General features: G+C 45.4%; 1 pseudogene across 1 annotated transcript; it reads right to left on the bottom strand.

Moving 5' to 3' along the window:
- Positions 1–5,137: 5,137 nt before the first annotated feature.
- On the bottom strand, positions 5,138–10,365 carry LOC306646546 (unhealthy ribosome biogenesis protein 2 homolog; annotated as a pseudogene). The gene has a single exon. The product of its transcript is annotated as an unhealthy ribosome biogenesis protein 2 homolog (transcript).
- Positions 10,366–11,217: the final 852 nt, after the last annotated feature.

Here is an 11,217-nt window from a genome sequence, read left to right as displayed (position 1 = left end):
GAGAATACAAGAAAAGAAGTTTCAGAGGGGTTCCACACAGGTATGAAAAAAAATACATTAATTATCTGGCATTCTAAAATTACATATCTGAACAAATTACTTCAGTTAAATTTCTTTGATGAGAAATGATACTTTTCTAGCCTGGAAATCCTGTCATATTTTTGGACTTGCTGAATTTAAGGACTAAATGAAGAGAGAGTATATATAGTTAAAATAAAAAGGATTAAGTAAGTCTGATAGTGTCCACTCAAGGATAATTGCTAGTTCATTATAACTTCAGCTGTGACATTGCAACTCTCATGGTTCTATTTCACCTTTGTGACTGGAGATCATTCTAACCCTCCACCATTTTTCTTTGGATATTAGTGTATATACCCTTGCATATTTTATTTGTGTTTAGCAAAAACATGATTACACATTTGGAGAATAAGGTGCTTGTGTAATTATATCTATATTCCTGATTAGTTTTACTAATATTTTTGTCACATGACTGGTAAAAAATGGAAAAAGGAAACAGAAAACCAAAAGCTAAAGAAATTGTTATCAACACTACCTTCCAGAATCAGGCAAATAGTAATTCAGCAGTAACAAAATGTTGCCTTAGTCACAATTAAGTTTTGTTGAGTATATATCCTGTTTGCCTTTCAGTATCTCAGGACCCAAGCGATTCCTGGAAGGTAATTCAACTTCTATGTTTATGTCAAATGTTTAACTGATAACTGGATGAAGTACACAATATTTTCTAAATATTTTGTCTGTAAGGAGATTGAGAATGACATCCTCTTCCAACTGAAACACAAGTGAAGAAGATATAATCAACACTCAATTCAGGTAATTGTCTTAGAACAAATTTCTGCAAAGAATCATGTTAAACATTGGAAGTGCTAGCAGAATTTCCACACATACTCTACTTTAGCACAATACTTTTTTAAAATTTATTTTATTGTAAACAAATGGGATACATGCTGTTTCTGTATGTACATGGAGAAACAGCATACCATTCGCGTAATCATATATTTACATAGTGTAATGGTGTTTGATTCATTCTGTTATTTTTTCCTTCCCGCCCTCCCCTTCCACCACATCTTTTCCCTGTATACAGTCCCTGCTTCCTCCATTCTTGCCACGCTCCCACACCCAATTATATGTCATCATCCGCTTATCATTTGCCTTTTGGATATTTGAGATTGGCTTATCTCACTTAGCATGATATTCTCCAATTTCATCCATTTGCCTGCAAATGCCATAATTTTATTATTCTTTATAGCTGAGTAATATTCCATTATATATATATATATATATATATATATATATATATATATATATATATATATATCACAGTTTCTTTATCCATTTATCAATTGAAGGACATCTAGTTTGGTTCCACAGTCTGGCTGTTGTGAATTGAGCTGCTATAAACATTGATGTGGCTGTATCTCTGTAGTATGCTGATTTTAAGTCCTTTGGGTATAGGCCAAGGAGTAAGAGATCTGGACAAAATTTTGCGGGTCCCTTCCAATATTTCTAAGGAATCTCCACACTGCTTTCCAGAGTGGCTGCACTAATTTGCAGCCCCACCAGCAATGTATGAGTGTACCTTTTTCCCCACATCCTCACCTAACACCTGTTGTTGCTTGTATTCTTGACTAATCAGCCATTCTAATTGGGGTGAGATGGAATCCTAGTGTAGTTTTGATTTGCATTTCTCTTATTACTAAAGATGGTGAACATTTTTTCATATGTTTGTTGATTGATTGTAGATCTTCTTCTGTGAAGCATCTATTCATTCCTTAGCCCATTTGTCGATTGGATTATTTGCATTCTTGGTGGAGAGTTTTTGAGCTCTTATATATTCTGGAAATTAGTGCTCTATCTGAAGTATGAGTGGCAAAGATACTTCTCCCACTCTGTAGGCTATCTCTTCACATTGCTGATAGTTTCCTTTGCTGGGAGAAAGCTATTTTGTTTGAATCAATCCCAGTTATTGATTCTTGCTTTTTATTTCTTGTGCTATGGGAGTCCTGTTAAGGAAGTCTGATCCTAAGCCAACAAGGTGAAGATTTGGACTACTTTTCTTCTATAAGATGCAAGGTCTCTGGTCTGATTTTGAAGTCATTGATCCATTGTGAGTTGATTTTTGTGCAGCAGTAAAATATAGGGGTTTAGTTTCATTCTGTTGCATATGGATTTCCAGTTTTCCCAGCACAATTTGTTGAAAGAAGTTTTTGCTCCATTGCATAATTTTGGCACCATTGTCATGTATGAGAAAATTGTATTTATTTGGGTTTGTGTCCATGTCCTCTATTCTGTACCATTGATCTACCTGTCTATTATGGTGTCAATACCATAGCTGTTTTTGTTACTGTTGCTGCTGTAGTATAGTTGAAGTTCTGGTATTGCAATTCCCCCTACTTTATTTTTCCTGCTAAGGATTGTATTAGCTATTCTGGGTTTCTTATTCTTCAGATGAATTTCATAATTGCTTGTTCTATTTCTGTAAGGTACATTATTGGGATTTTAATTGGAATTGCATTGAATCTGTATAGCACGTTTGGTAGCTATGGCATTTTGACAATATTAATTCTGCCTATCCAAGGAACATGGGAGATCTTTCCATCTTCTAAGGTCTTTCTCAATTTCTTTCTTCAATGTTTTGTAGTTTTCATTGTAGTGATCTCTCAAGTCTTTTGTTAGATTGATGCTCAAGTATTTTATTATTTTTGAGGCTATTGCAAATGGAGTTGATTTCTCATTTCCGTTTAAGATGTTTCCTTGCTTGCATATAAAAATGCTTTAGATTTACAAGTGTTGATTTTATAGCCTGATATTTTGCTGAATTCATTGATGAGGGTATAAAAGTTTTCTGGAGTGGGTTTTTGGATCCTCTAAATATAGAATCATGTCATGAGCAAATAGTGACAGCTTAAATTCCTCTTTTCCTATTCGTATCCCTTTAATATCTTTAGTCTGCCTAATTGCTCTGGCTACAGTTTCGAGGAAAATGTTGAATAGAAGTGGTGAAAGAGGACATCCCTGTCTTGTTTTTAAAGGAAATTGTTTCAGTTTTTCTCCATTAGGAATGATGTTGACCATGAGCTTAGCATAAATAGCCTTATACAATGTGCAGGTATGTTCCTACTATCCTTATTTTTTCTAGTGTTTTGAGTGTTTTGAGCATGAAGGGGTGTTGTATTTTGTCAAATGCTGTTTCTGCATCAATTGAAATGACCATATGATTTTTGTCTTTAAGTCTATTGACATGATGGATTACATTTATTGATTTATGGATGTTAAACCATCCTTGCATTCCAGGGATGAACCCCACTTGATCATGGTGCATGATATTCTTAATATTCTTTTGGATACAGTCTGCCAATATTTTGTCAAGGATCTTTGCATCTATATTCATCAAGGATATTGCTCTAAAATTTTCTTTCCTTGATGTGTCTTTGCCTGGTTTGGGTATGAGGGTGATATTAGCTTCATAGAATGAGTTTGGTAGGGTATCCTCTCTTTCTAATTCCTGGAATACTTTGAGAAGTATTGGAATGAATTCTTTTTTGAAGGTCTTGTAAAACTTGGCTGAGAATCCATCTGGCCCTGGGCTTTTATTGGATGCTAAATTTTCAATGACTTCTTCTACTTCATTGCTTGAAATTCATCTTTTTAAATTGTGTATGTCCTCCTTGTTCAGTTTGGGAGGAGCATATGACTCTAGAAATTTGTCAATGTCTTCGGTTGATTCTATTTTTTTGGAATACAAATTGTCAAAGTAACTTCTAATTACGTTCTGTATCACAGTGGTGTCTGTCGTGATATTTCCTTTTTCATCACAAATTTTAATAATTTGAGGTTTCTCTCTCCTCTTGGTAGTGTGACTAAGGGATTTTTAATTTTGTTTACTTGTCAAAGAGCCAACTTTTTGTTTTGTCAATTTTTTGAATTGATTCTTTAGTTTCAATATCATTGATTTCAGCTCTGATTTTAATTATTTCCTGTCTTCTACTACTTTTGCTGTTATTCTGTTCTTCTTTTTCTAGGGCTTTGAGCTGTAATATTAGGTCATTTAGTTGTTGACTTTTCATTCTTTTCTGGAATGCGCTCCATGCAATGGATTTTCCTCTTAGTACTGCTTTTATAGTGTCCCAGAGATTTTGATATGTTGTATCATCATTCTCATTGACCTCTAAGAATTTTAATCTCCTCCCTGATGTTTTCTGTTATCCATGTTTCATTCAAAAGCATATTATTTAGTCTCCAGGTGTTGGAATAATTTCTCTTTTTTATTTTGTCATTGATTTCTACTCTCAGTCTATTATGATCTGATAGAAAAAAAGGCAGTATCTCTATTTTTTAGCAATTCCTAAGGGCTGCTTTGTGGCATAACATATGGTCTATTTTCAAGAAGGTTCCATGTGCTATTGAGAAGAAAGTGAATTCGCTCATTGATGGATGGAATATTGTATATATATATATAAAGTCTAGGTTATTGATTGTGTTATTGAATTATATGGTTTCTTTGTTAGGTTTTTATTTGGAAGATCTATCTAGTGGTGACAGTGGTGCATTAAAGCCATCCAGAATTATTGTGTTGTGGTCTATGTGATTCCTGAAATTGAGAAGGATTTGTTTGATGTACAGGGATGCACCATTGTTTAGGGCATAAATATTTACTATCATTAAGTCTTCCTGATTTGTGGTTCCCTTAAGCAGTATGAAATGTCTTTCTTTACCCCTTCTGACTAACTTTGGCTTGAAGTCCACTTTATCTGATATAAGATGGAAACCCCTGCTTTTTTACTGAGTCCATGTGCATAGTAGGTTTTTTTTCCCATTGTTTCTCCTTTAGTCTGTGGAATGTCTTTTACTATGAGATGAGTCTCTTGTAGGCAGTCATATTGTTGGGCCTTTCATTTTAATCCATTCTGCCAGCCTATGTCTGTTGATTGATGAGTTTAGGCCATTAATGTTCAGGGTTATTATTGAGATATGATTTATTTATTTATTTTTTTTAGGTAATAAAAACCAAACTACTTTATTAAACTGAATGGAAAAAATAAATTCCAAAATGAATTCACAGAGCAAAGCAGAAAGAGCAAGTAGGAGCACTTGCTAGGTGCTGTCACCCGCCCAACAGGTGCCAGGGGCCTCCAGGTGCCTGCTGCTGTCTCAGCAGACCAGGGAGTTGTCTCCCCAGGGTCATCAGAAGGGTTCTCGGAGGCAAGACAGAAGAGTGGCATCAGGAAGGCACATTTCTTTGGGCTTGAATTTAAAAGGCAGAGGTATTTAAACAGGACTCAATTACAAACCCACACAGCAGAAGCAAAAACCCAGTTCCTCAGAGCTGCTACCCTGGGGAGGGGGAAGAACCCACTGAGCCAAGACAAGCACTACATATAGTACAGTCCTGAGAACAGCAACGCTTCTACTGAAGCAGTCTCACTCCAGGGTCCACTTCCAGGATTCTAATGCAACACATATGGACAGCAAGACACTCTGGGGCCAGGGGTGGAGCTCAGTGAAGAGTGTGTGCTTAGCACGCACAAGGCCCTGGATGCAATCACCAGCACCGAAGATGAAGAGGAAGACAAAAATCAGACAAAACAGCACACAAGATGTACCTTTAAAAACGCCATCAACACAGCACAAGGACACTCAGGACCCTCACCCTCCCACTGCTTGGGCTGCAAGGCCAAGGCCGCCGCCTGGGTTCCCTAGGTGCTGTGCCACAGGCCTAGGCTGCATATCTTTTCTCTCCTTCATGCTTGGCTTTGTGGTACTTGCGGTAGTCACTGTACAGTTCTTTAAAGACGTCTCTGGCCCCTGGCTGCAGTGAGGCACGAAGGAACTGGACATCGGGCTCGATGCAGAGGTCCAGGATGAGGTAGATGCCCTCCTGCAGCAGGTCCTTCACTGCGGGGTACAAGGTCACCTTCTGTGCCTCCGTCACATACTGGGCCACCAGGAAGGGGGACGATGTGGTGAAGTCCTCGGGCCGCGCGGCGATGTAGCTGTACATCTGCAGCACCAGGCGTGCACACTCCAGGACCACCGGCAGGCCGTCCGCACCTCCTTTGTCTTTCTGCCGCCCTTCATGCATAACTGAAAACACCAGTCTATTGAAGGAATTCAAGAAAGATGGGATGGCCTTCAGCATTACCTTCGGATGACACTGCAGGATGGAGAAGAGCACACTGTGCAGCCCTAAGAAGACTCTGCCATACTCCGGAGGCCTCAGGTGATCCAGGGGGACCGTCAAGAGGATGCTGAAGGCCAGACTGACATGGTGGGGGTTGCTGATGGCCTCCTCGCCCTGCCGCAGCAGGGCAGCCAGGACATCTAGAATGGGTTCGACCACTGTGAGCACCACAGGCCACTCCTGACAAGCCTCTCGGTTTTGCAGCGTCAGATCGGAGATTATCTGGGGACAGGCACGCCACAGCAGGCCTGCTTTCTCTCCACTGAGCGGGCAGCTTAGTAGCAGCTTGAGCAATCTGACAGCAGACAAAACAGCCTGCAGATCTGCCATCCACACGTGACGGACATCGAGGCCCTGAAGAATAGACTGGACCACCAGCCCAAAGTCCTCCATAGTCCCAGCCTCCAATATCCGGGTGAGCAGGGCTCCCAAGTGAGGCTCGATATCCTGGGCAGCCAGAGCAGGGATGTCAGGATCTGCAAGAACTGTCCTCATGGCTTGAAGCATGGAGACAAAAACAGGTCCTTCTGGTGGATGGAGCGTAGAAGCTGAAAAGAACAGAGCTAAGAACTGCAAGGCTGCCTGGAAAGACCGGGTGTCCCTTGCCAGGGCTGGTAACTCTGACAGCACTTGGGAGTAAACACCTTGGTAGAGGGAAGCATTGGAGGGCACTGCTCTGTCCGTCCCTTGGGCAATCCCAACCCCACCTGGGTGCTGGCTCAGGTCCACTTCCAAGAGCGTGGTGACAGGCGAGAGGAGCACTGCGGGCCGGTGGTGGTGTGGGGTCCCCTGTACTGAGCACAGCTGCAGTCCAGCAGCCATCTGTAGCATGGCCTGCTGCAGCAACTCTGGCAGCGCTGCTGGTGCCTCCTGCGGCTGCCTCCGGTCCTTGACAAGAGGCCCCAAGACTTGGCACAACTTGGTCAGACACACCAGAAGCAACTGTCTGCCCAGAGGGCTCTGGTTTCCCAACTGCTTGCTGAAAGCTGCCTCAGTGTGCAATTTACACCTTGAGAGGAACGCAGTGATTTTCCCAAAATTGAGCACCAAACTCAGTCTGCTCTGGATGAGCATTGCCATTAGCTGCTCCAAGAATGACCCCACCCCCTGGAGGAATTCCAGCCAAGAGGGGTCATCCACCTCAACACAGAGTCCACCACTGGCTCGTAACAATGAGGTCAGCACAATCTCAAAATGTCACTGACGTACATTACCCTGAACACACAGCGGGCACTCCTTCCCCTCTGCAGGCAACTGAGAAGCCGGTAGCAAGTCATCAGGAACTGGAGGGCCCGGGGGGGACAGGAATGCCCCTGCGTGCTGACAGCCATGGTCAGTAGCAGAAGAAAGTAATGCAGGTGATGGTGTGGCAAAAGGCTGTTCAGGTGCAGAGTAGAAATGATGTTCAGAAGCCCCAGGAGGTCTCCTAACTGCTCATCCTCCAGCTGGATGGGAAAGTCACTCTTGACCAGGGACAGAAAGTTCTGGGCAATTTCTCCTCTTGGTTCTACATTTTCAGGTCCAACTTTTGCAAATCTAGATTCCCAGTGAGCCACAAGAGTGTGGTCCTTTTCAAAAGCCAGGGTACCTGCTGTCTGAGAGGACCTGGGCCACTTTGGTAACTGGAGCACAGAATACTGGAACAGTGTGCAGCTACACACATCAGGAAGGCGGAATGGAGGGCCGGAATCTCTGGAAAGAGAGGGCTACGAAGGAGAGCCATGGACACTCTCTGGAGTGTGCCGTACGGTTCTTCATCTGCGAGGTTTCCTGAGCTTTGCTGGTTGGTAAAGTTCTTAACAGGATGCTAGCCAGGTATTTGATGTCTTCTAGACATAAGTAGGGTATTAAAATCGGGAGGTTTGACACTAACAAGTGCCAGTGTGCTACAGGATACTAGGTGCACTCACTCTTCCCACCTGCCCGTCCCAGGAAGCCGTCGTCCTTAAACTCAAGCTGCTCCTGCCAGAATCAAGAATGTAGGCAGCATCCCTCTTCAAGGTCTGGAGGACCTGCTCGGCCTGGGAGCTAGTCTGCATCAGTGTCCGCCTCATCCTCTGCAGGTGCAGCTGTTCCAAGCAGTACCTACCAAGAGAGCTGGACTGGGCTGTCAACTTCTCCACCTTCTTCCAAAGCTGGGGTTCCACACCTGGGAGCAATGAAGGGAAACTGGAGAGCTCCAGAACATTGCCCATCAGGGTCCCAGCCACAGAGCGATACTGGCAACAGTTCAAATGGAGCATGGCATCCACCTGGGCCCAGGTATGAGAGAGCAGGAGTGCAGCGTCACTCACCTTCTGGAGCCATAGCTCAGACTCTGGGCTTGGGGTGTCCAGGAGAAGGGCCAGAAGGGGCTTCACGAGCTCCCCCAGGACTCTCTCCATCATGCACTGTGTCTGTCGGACGACAGGCAGGGGCGTGCTACTGTCCAGGCTGGGCATGTTGAACATGATGCAGTGCAGCAGTGAGCTGAGGGACAGGGACTTCAGGGCCATGTCAACATCACTCTTCAAACAGGGCAGGATTAGAGACTGGAACTTGTCCAGCACCAGGGACCACATGTCCAGGATCTGACCTGGCAGCAGCTCCAGGAGGCACGCACACAGTGCGGCGGAGGGGCCCGAGGCCAGCACAGGCTGCCTCAGTGCCTCAGCAGCTGGGCGGCAGATCACCCCCAGAAGCTCTTCGAACAACCGTGGCACCTGCCGCAGCTTGGCGTGTGTCTGGAAGAGGGTGTAAATGAGCACCTCCTGGGCTTTTTTGGTTCGAACCTCTGTGACTTCGGCGTCAATCCAAGCTGAGGACAACAGGTCATCCAGATCTGGCTTCAGAATCAAATGATTCAGAGATATCAAAATCTTGAGGCAGCGGAACCAGGCTGGCACAGGCACTTGTAGGTGGTTTATCAGCAGCTCAGCCAAACTGCGGTAGAAGTGGAACTGTGCCTCCCCGTGCCGGACCCTGTCGGTGGCCACGTTGTAGATGTTGCTGCTGGCCACTGAGCTGAGCAGCTGCTCCACCACCAGAAGCTCCGCGGTCCAATCTAGTGTGACCCAGGTTTTCCCCTGCTCCTCCTGCAGGTGTGAAATTCGCAGGCAGCCAAACAGCCTGGGGAGAGCCTGCAAGCAGAGAAACTGGTTTCCCTCCTTGAGGTAAGAATCTATAAATAGCCTATACAACACAGCAACCGAGTTGGCCACAACAGTGGCATGAAGGTGCGGTTCACAGTGGCCAGCATCCAGCAGCCTGATCACCACTGTGTCCAGAGGAGTGAGGAGGCTCTTTGGGGTCCCAATCTTTGTGTCTCTTTGCTGCTGGCCCAGGAGCTCCTCTGTGTAGGAGGAGAGCATATCAGGCCGCAACCCCACCCCCCTTGAAGGACTGCCTCAAGCTGACTCCTGATTTCCCGGCTGAGCACTGGGGGAACCTGGCCCTGCCCAGCCTGCATCCATGTGCCTCCAGAGAGCAGGTGCTCAGGACCAGACAGGGCTGCAGCAGGTGCCCAGTCACATCCCCAAAGACACGTCTGGGGTTGACCTGCTGCTGCTGGATGGAGAGGTACTGGCCCAGGGCCAGGTGAGTGACCTCGAGCAGTAGGGCTGCCACGGCCCCCTCTGGCTGCCTGCAGGCAGACCAGCACAGCTGGCTCAGCAAGGCCACCAGCAGCTCTTGTTTGGCTGTGTAGATGACAGCCAGGGCAGGTATGGAGAGGATGGCCTGACAGCAGCTCAGGACAGCACAGATGTTTTTCTGGGATCCTGAAAGAGAGGACTCAGCTACTCTCTCATTTATGATCTTGACAAGGGAAGTCTGAAGATCAATCGTTTTTCCATTCTTGAGAAGAGACTGCAATTTCTTGCTATGCAGAATGTCACCTATATAGGCCCAAAGCCTTTCCACACACCTCTGTCAGCTCAAGCTTTTTCTTATAGAATGCGACCAACGACTGTCTTGCCCAATCAAGTAAAACTTGTTCTTTATTTGGAAGGAAGCACTGATGGGAAACCCAAGCAAAGTGAGCAAGTTTTAGTTTATCTTCCCAGGAAGTCTTCTTGCTTTTAAGCTTAAGGGAAATTCCAGAATATATGGCAGCCATTGCCCCACGTTATCTGACTCTCCGCCGCTCCGCGCCCCACTCGTGGCGGGCGCTTCTGGCCGACGCTGACGCGACGCCCACGGCCCAGGGCGGGGCTAGCGGGCGCGCAGGCATCGCCAGCAGAGCGCCGAGTGCGCCCTGGCCGCGACATCAGCGGCCCAGCCTGGCGCGCTGGCTCCCTCCGGCGCTCATGGGGCAGCCGCGCAGAGCCGCAGGCTCGGCGGGGTGCGTGGCGCGTTGGGGTGCGTGGGGCGTTGCCCGGGCTAGCAGCGGCTGAGCGAGGCGCTGCGGCGGAGGCGGCTGGTCGCGGGCAGTGGGGCAGCCACGGCCCCTGGCATGCTCAGTGAGTGCGGGCGAGGGGCGGGCTCCCTGGCGGCACTTGTGCAGCCCGGTCCCCGCGGCGGGGGCCGCACGTGGCCGAGATATGATTTATATTCCCAGTCATTTGGGCTTATATTTGGTTTTTAATTTGGCTTGGTTTCTCCTTTGCATGGTTTTTCTCTAAGGTAGTTTCTCCCTTTGCTGACCTCCGTTGTTGTTTTTCATTTCCTCCTCATGGAATATTTTGTTGAGAAAATTCTGTAGTGCAGGCTTTCTATTGTAAATTATGTAAACTTTTCTTTATCATGGAAGGATTTTATTTCATCTTTAAATCTGAAGGACAGTTTTGCTGGGTTTAGGATTCTTGGTTGGCAACCATGTTCTTTAAGAGCTTGAAATACATTGCTCTAGGCTCTTCTAGCTTTTAGAGTCTGGGTTGAGAAGTTGGCTACTAATTGCATTGGTCTACCTGTATATGTAATCTGATGCTTTTCTCTTGTGGCTCTCAAAATTCTATCTTTATTTTGAATGTTAGGCATTTTTATTATAATGTGCCTTGGTGTGTATCTGTTGTGATTTTGTGCATTTGGTGTTCTGTTAG

The sequence above is a fragment of the Sciurus vulgaris genome, assembly GCF_902686455.1.
Source record: "Sciurus vulgaris genome assembly, chromosome: 16".
In the NCBI taxonomy this organism is placed as follows: Eukaryota; Metazoa; Chordata; class Mammalia; order Rodentia; family Sciuridae; genus Sciurus; species Sciurus vulgaris.
The sequence above is the reverse complement of the archived record's forward strand: the minus strand, read 5'-3'. Positions and strand labels throughout refer to the sequence as shown.